The following is an 8,357-nucleotide window of genomic DNA, read 5'->3' on the forward strand; positions in this document are numbered from 1 at the left end:
ATGTTGATTTGAAACCTGGGGAATTCCCTGGATGAAATTCAAAACTGCTCCCAGCCCCCATCCACCATGGAGGGCAAGGAGAAACCGAAGAGAGAGGCAGACCCCCTCCAGATTGATAAGTGGCACTTTTAATAAGCAAAGGAACCTACATACAAGGCTTGTCTTGGGTGGCCGAAAGACAAGTAGATCTCTGCAGCTTACTGCCAGAATCTTCAAAGTTTATATAGAGCCCTTAATGGGGTTCAGTCACGAATCCAGTCCAGATGGTCTCAATCGGCTTATCTCTCAAGGCTGCATCCTTGAAAAGGCTTCTAGTATGGGGATGGTGGGCAGAGTGTATATTCCAAGGACAGGAGAGAGGGTTAGGAGCCCCTAATTGTCGAGGTCCAGCTCACTGGTCAACTGGCAGTCATGTCCTCCCAATGATCTCCTCCAACTCTGAGGAGGAAGTTGAGGTTTTGGGGAAGATTGCCATCCATCTCCAGGACTAAGCCTAAGAGAATTATTTAGCACGTCATTACAAAAGCACGCAGGTTGGAGAGCTGTTTCAAATGTTCTTGTAATGGAATTTTAGGAAAGCTCAATTTATAAAGAGGTGCAAGAAAATCAAATACAGAGGCAGTCAAGGTAGAAGGTGTATCTCCAGAGGAAAATGGAGCTGTTCCCAATCAATTTGACAGAAGATTTCGGCACTCCTTGGCATCTCTGTATATCTGTGCTCCCACTTCTCAGAGGTGGCAGAGGGGAGGCTGTCCTTTGGTCCGGAGAATCCTATTCAGTGCTCTCTTAGACATTCTTCCAGGAAGGCTTAAACCTAGGAAAAAAAAGAATTCATGAAGCAAACCAAAACCATGGCTTTGTCACAGTAAAGGATGTCACTCCAAATCGAGAATATGGAAGTACTACAGGAAGCAGCTGCTTTTCAAGGAGGGCAGTGTAAGCCAGCATATCTGTGCCTTGTTTTGCTGAGAGTTCGGTCAGCCTTACATTTCTGTTTTCTTAAAAAGTTCAGTATCTTTGTTGGCTGAGAACCAATGTTGTCGTTAGTTGTCCAAATTGGTACATCTCTTCTTGAACCTCTCCATGTGTCATCAATGACCCTGACATTTAAGAGTGCACCAGATAGAAAAAGGAAATATTGGAGGATGCAAACTTAAAGAAAAGAAGAAATTTAAAAATATATAGAAACAGACATTGCCCTTCTGTCGAAAATCGTTTCTTTTTTATTTTATTTTATTTTTTAATAAAAAAGGAGTCCTCTTTTATTTTGGGGGAAGTAGGAGCTGAGTTCATTGAAACATCTTAAAGTTGGCAGAAATTAACTTCCATGAGCCAGAAGTGGGTTTGGGGTAGATGAGTAGTAAACAATGATGATTTTATTTATTTTCACCCCCTGGAAAAGATGATAATACAATTTCAAAAAGTGGAATCACATTTGTAAGTTAATAAAAAGTGCACTTTTATTGCACCTAGAATAGTGCTATGCAGAGAGTGAGTGCTTGAGTCATTGTGGGTTAAAAATGTAAACTGGTAAATTTTGTGCTTATCTTCAAGGCTGGCTTAAGTATAAAATTGTTTTTTAAAACATTTGAAAAATTAAAGGATTTGTTTTATATTTAAAAAAAAAAAGTGCACCAGAAAATTTGGCATAAACTCTCACCACCAGGAACTTGCTGTGTATGACAGGAGCCCCCAGCCACCTTTCCAGTAACTGGGCTCCAAAGAAGCTGCCATCTTGCCGGAGCTAACCTTTGCTACTCTTAAGTCTTTGTTAATCAATAGAATGACCCCTCTTTTTTGTTACTGATTTCATTTTGGTTTAGTTTTATGTCATTTATTTATTGAAGAAACTGGGTAATTTTTCATGTGGGATTTCACACATTCTAGATTTGGATTTGTAGCCTTGTGATATCATTTAATATATTTTTTTATTCTCGATATGCTCTGTAAACTGATACCTACATCTAGAGGCTTGATGATTTTTTCTTTTTGTCAAGAATACTTTAAAAGTAACACTCTATATGTTCTATTACATCACATCGGGGATGTTGAGATTGATCAGTGGGTTCATGTGTTTCCAGTCTGGTTTAAAATTTGCCATAAATTTTTTGCCCAATAATTTTAGTAGTAATTGATGACTGTTGCCTAGATCCATTATTTCATAAGGGATAACAAAGTAGTGATTTTTCTATTCCCATTATTTCTTTTGCATTTATTATATGTGGTTTTTATATAAAGAACTTTCTCTCATCAGAAAAGGCTTCTGGATCCTTCCCTTTAAGAAAAAAAAACTTTCAAGATAATGAGATGAATTTACCTTGTTTTATAGTTTTCATATAAGAGGTGACCAATGAATTTTTTGTTTTTTTTTAGCCACTAAGTTTTGGGATAGCTTATTATGGCAGCAGTAGATACTCAAAACAATGAGTCACAAAAGCCCAGCATGAAGCAATGAGGGTTCAAAAAATTATTATCATTATGGGCTCGTGATGTTTATATATTCCACGTGTTATCATTCATTATAGTCATAATTCTTCTTGATGTTGAAATTGTTCCATATTTGGCCAATGAGAGTCTCTTCCAGGTGGTGCCTGTCATTTTGACATGAGCCAATGTCTTTGATAGTTTTCTTAGTACAAGATAATACAAAATAACTTTGATAGTACAAGATATCCTTGATAGTACAAGATATCATTCTGTATATTTCCTGCTCCAGCATTGGACTTGGCTATTTCTCCAAGGAGCCCTGATTCCTTTTGGAGGGCAGTAGCATTTTAGAAATCACGATCTCACCATTAAGGATGCTGATCTCTACCAGATTGTATTGTCATTGCTTCTAGGGCTTTTCAGTGAACAGAACAAAGAAATACTTATTTTTTAGAGAGAGTAAACAATCAAGAGTTCATACTAATATTTTCACTTAAAGATTATATAGTTTTTACTTAACTTCTTTGACTTTATACATGCATACGTATATACTTTTTCTCTTGTAATAAAAATCTTGGTTCCTAATGAGATTTTCTTAATCCTATTATATAAATATAGCAGTTTTGAAATATTAATACTAATATTATTATTAACAGTAAGTCTACTGAGTGCTGTTTAAGATTTTTTGTATTTGTTTTGTCCTTCAGATCTATCTCACTATATATTGCACAACTATAATACTGTGTTTCAAAGTCACTTGAAAGATTTCTTCTTTGTATGGTTATGACACAACATGATGGACAAATAGGTTTATTTTTATTCACTTTTTTGAATAGATTGTTTTTTTATAGTTAAATTTATTTTTCAGATTATGTGTATACTTGATTATATCAAAATTATAAAACAAGGTATATGCAGATAACAGCTTCCATCGCTATTCTTTTTCTGATAAATGATTTTTTATTAGCTCTTGTTTTATATACTTTTAAATTTTGAAAATAGTAGAACCAAATATAAATAAATATACTTTTATTTTTGCACAAAAAGTATGAGACTAAACACACTCTTCTGCATATTGTTCTGTTCGCCTTTGTCCTGGAGATCACTTTTTAACAATATAAAGAAATAGTCTTCATTCTTTTTACAGCTGAATAGCATTCCAGTGCATCTATGGACCACTGTTCATTCACCTGTCCTCTATAGATAGATATGTGGGCTGTTTCCAGTTTTTTATTATTATAAAATGTGTCGCCCTAAATAGCCTTGAGCATTTATCATTTCAAGTTTGTGCCATTTTATTTTGGTATATGTACCTAGAAGAGAGGTTGCTTGGACAAAGGGTAAATGCATGTGTAATTTTGCCAGATGTTTTAAATTCTCCTCCACGGTTGTGCCATTTTTCATACCTATCAGCAATACATGAAACTATCTGTCTCTCCGAAGTCTCACCAACTCAGTGTACTGTCAAGTTTGGAATTTTTGAAAATCTGATGAGTAAGTAATGACATCTCAGTTTAATTTAGTATGCATTTCTCTTATTATGAAAAAGCTTGAGCATCTTTTTCTATATTTAAGAGCTGTTTACATTTACTTTTCTATAATTTCCCACTTTTTTTAGTGAGTTGTTAGACTAGAATTTGAATTCTTTTCAATACTTAAAAAATTTTTACATGTCAGGGATATTGGCCCTTTGTGATATTAGTTGCGATTTTGTCTCAGTTTTTTTATTTACCATTTGACATTACTCATGGTATTTTGGGCATACAATTTTTAAATTTTTTAACATTATAGATAAACAAATTTACCCATTTTTCCTTTATTGAATCCAGATACGAAATAATAGTTAAGACAGTCTTCCTCATTCCTGGGTTGTAAAGAAATTGATTTATGTTTTCCTCTAGTATTGGTATAATTATTTTTTTACGTTTAGATATCTGATCTATTTGGAATTTATCCTAGTGTAAGGCACAAGGAATGGATCCAATTTTATTTTTATTCACAGAACTATCACTTGTTCTAGCACTATTTACTTATCAAACATTGAATTCCCAGATGCCTTTGCATCTATCTTTGGATTTTATATCCTATTCCATTAGCCATCTGTCTATTTATGCATCAATACCATAATATTTTAATTAAAAAGGCTTTATAAATGTTTTAATGTGTGGTAGAGCTAGTCCCCATTTGTTCCTCTTTTTTAGGAGATTCCTGGCTAGTCTTGAATTTATTTTCTAAAATAACTTTATAATCAACTTGTCTGGCTCCAGGAAAAAAAAAAATAACATGAAGATACTTTTATTGGGATCACATTAAGTTTATACATTTTAACTTAGAGAGAATTGATATCTTTCTGATATTGATTCTTTTGATCAATAATATGGTATGTTTTTCCATTTGTTCAAGTTTACTTTTTGTCCTATAAGAATGTTTTATAATTTTCCTTATGTAGGTTTTACACAATTCTTATTGAGTCTGTTTCTCTATTTTGTTTTATTTTGCTTTTGCTATTGTAAATGGAATCTGCAATCTCCTCTTCCATTATTTTTTCCAAGTGGTTATTTTTTCCCCAAGTAGTTACAAAGATGCATTATTTCTGTGTTAATTTTGCACCTTGCTATTTTATAAAATACTTTTACTGTAGGTTTTCCATTTAGTATAAGTTTCCTAGAAATATATCATCTGCACATGGATGTAATTTTATCTCTCTTTTTTTCAATCCGTATGCCTATAATTGCTTTCTCTTGTATTAAAATAGTGAGTATCCTTGTCTTATTTCTGATCTTTGCGGTGAGGTCCAACATCAATTGTCTGATGCCAACTGTGTGTTCTACAATTCAATTTGATTCTGACACTAACTACCCGCAGTTAGCAAAGACTATGAGTTAAGGTTCTGTGTCCCACAGGCTGCTCCCACATCAGATGCTTGTGGAAAATCCTGGGTGTCTCCAAGCCATTAGGACTTCTGCCTGTCTGGCTACAAATTTGGGGCTTCTCACAACTTCATTAGGTTGATAATTCACTAGAACCACTCACAGAACTCAGGAAAGTGCTATATTTACAATTACCACTTTATTATAAAGGATACAAATAATAGATAGATGAAGAGATACATAGGGCAAGGTCTTGGGTAGAAGGGCTTGGATCACAGAGTTTCCATGCCTTCTCTTGTAGAATCTGAGCCTGCTACCCTCCAACTTACCTAGATGTTCACCAAACAGGGAAGCTCCCTTAGCCTCATGGCCCAGGGATATTAAATCAATGGCTTCCTCAAGGTTAGGGGTGGGGCTGAGAGTTACAACCCTTTGATCACATGGTTGGTTCTGCTGGCCCCAGCCCCCATCCTGAAGCTACCAACTTCCTCCCCCAACGAATTTCTCAGCTGTTATATAACTGTAGAGTTTTCAATTTGATTTTATCAATGTGATTAATTAGGTTGGTGGATTTCCTAATTTCGAACTATACTTAAGGGCCCAAAATAAATTCCATTTTTAAGTTTATTCTAAGGTGGTTAATAGTTTTTGTTGCTATTGCGAATGGAATCTTATTTTCTATTACATTTTCTAATTGGTTATTGCTGGTATATAGGAAAGCTATTGATTTTTGTACATTGGTCTTGTATGTGGTCACCTTGCTGAATTCTCTTATTAATTCTAATAGTTTGTCAATTGATTTTCTTAGGCTTTTCTATGTAAGCAATGGTGTCATCTGCAAATAATCACAATTTACCTCTTCTTTTCTAATGTTTATACCTTTTATTGCTTTTCTTCTCTTTTTGAATTAGAGAGAACATTTGATACTGTTTTGAATAGTAGTGATGATAAAGGTCATTCCTGTCTTATTTCTGACTTCAGTAGAAATTTGTCTATTGTTTCATCATTAAGTATGGCTTTGGTATAGATTTTTTTAGTATCTTATTAAAAACAAACAAATTAAGGCTGTTCTTTTTTTTTTTCTAGGGGATTTTTTTCTTTATATAATTAGTGGGTGTTGAATTTAAGACAATAATATTTTTATTTTAAATTTATTAATACAATAAATTAAATTGATATAGTCTAATGCTAAACCATTTTAAAAGGTAACAGTCTTCAAATTATAAATAGGTGAGTTCTAGTTGACCTTCAAATTTATAATTTGAAGACTGTTATCTTTTAAAATTGTACCTCAATAACAATATTTTAAGTTCTTTTCTGTGGTTATAGATCTATTTGGTTTTCGAATTCTTCTTGGAATAATTTGGCTACTTGTTTTTTAAGAAGACATAACTAAGAACTGTGAACTTTAACCAATAAAGAAATTGCCATCAGAATAGGCATTAATTTGGTATTTATTTTGGTGCAGTGAAAATCCAGCTAATATCAAAGGCAACCTTTGGCCTGCTGCTAATAGATTATCATCTGAAATCAATTATCACCTGAATGAAAGATGGATTGAAGGCAAAGCTTTGGGGTACCAAATGACCTCTGCCACAGAACAGTATGGAGGGCAGAAGGAATTTGAGAACTGCAATGGAGAGGGATTTCTACCTGGACAGAGTAAAGAAAAAGAATGTCAAGTTCAAAACCCTAAAATTTTGGCTCAAGACAAGTCCCAAACCATTGACTATATCTATGATAAAAAATAATTTATCTCTTGCAGTCATGAGGCTGATTGTAAGTGAAAATCAAATCCAAAGTGTGATATTGAGATACTTTGGTACAATATCAATTACATTCACAGCCTTGCCATATCTCTTATATGAATATTGGAGCATTAACCAGGAAATAAAGCATTCAGATGACTCAGAGCATCCAAAATTTGACCCTCTTGAACCTCCCATACCTGCAGAAGTGGCACCTCTTCCTCTATTGAGGCTGATGAGTGACTTCTGACAATCCTTTTCAGCAGTAGAAAATAGTGACAGAGATCTGTGAAAGCCTTCTGTTGACACTTTTATGTAAGCCAAGAATGTGCTAGAATTAAAGCATCTTACATTCAAGAAAATAAGGTAAACTCCATGAAAATACATGTCAGTAATGTTTCTGGAGATTTGGTGTCTTAGGAAGTGTCACAATGTCCCCTCCTAAGTACAAATTGCTTCACCTTACACCCTCCTATCATATGAAAGAGATAGAATACCATATTTCATTGATTCACATTAAAAATAATTTATTTAGGTAAAACTCATATAACAAAATTAACTATTTCAAAGTGAACAATTGAGTGGCATTTAGTACATTAACGATGTCCTCCCACCAACATTTTAACATCTCTAAAATGGGAATTCATCTTATAATCAATGGTATATTATGATTTAATTGACAGTGTTTTAAAAAATTCTTCATAGTGGACTATAAATGAAGGTACATCTTTCAGCTGATGGTTGATTAGGTTAGTAGAAATATGGTACTTGGTGGTCTTCTTGGATTTCTTATTTCCTCCATATCCTTCTCAAGAATAGGTAACACAATTATTTTAAAGTTTTACCAATCTGATAGGGCACATGCATACCATATGCTGGGAGAACTCAGAGAATGAGGAGACTCGCTGCCCCTCTTAAGGAGTGCATAGTCTTGGTGAGAAGAGAGGAGGGTGAGGAGAGAGAGGAGAGAGGGAGAAGGGAGAGGAGAAAAGGAAGGAGAGAAGCCAGGCCAGGCATTCTCAAGCTCCAGTCTACTATTTCTGGGCCCAGCTGTGAACAGACAGGCTGATGAGGGATGAACTTCTGAGACTCTTTTTTTTTTTTAAGTTCTGCTTCCTATAGCCGCATCCAATCAGTTCCTAGTTCCAGTTGACTCGACCACTGCCTCCTACTTGGTTCTCCTGCTTTCAGCTTCACCTTCCCCCCTCACCCCCTGTAAGGCCACCAGCAATCTTTCTAAAAGATGAATCTGACTCTTTTTAGCCTTCCTCCCAACTCTCCTGCCATACCCACTCCCACATGCCCTTCAATG

The 8,357-nt window shown here is 34.6% G+C and overlaps 1 pseudogene; it reads right to left on the bottom strand.

Annotated features, from left to right (window-relative positions):
- Positions 1 to 372: 372 nt before the first annotated feature.
- Positions 373 to 1,734, bottom strand: LOC102890491 (annotated as a pseudogene).
- Between the last annotated feature and the right edge of the window lie 6,623 nt (positions 1,735 to 8,357).

Source organism: Pteropus alecto, unplaced genomic scaffold (assembly GCF_000325575.1).
Source record: "Pteropus alecto unplaced genomic scaffold, ASM32557v1 scaffold484, whole genome shotgun sequence".
In the NCBI taxonomy this organism is placed as follows: domain Eukaryota; kingdom Metazoa; phylum Chordata; class Mammalia; order Chiroptera; family Pteropodidae; genus Pteropus; species Pteropus alecto.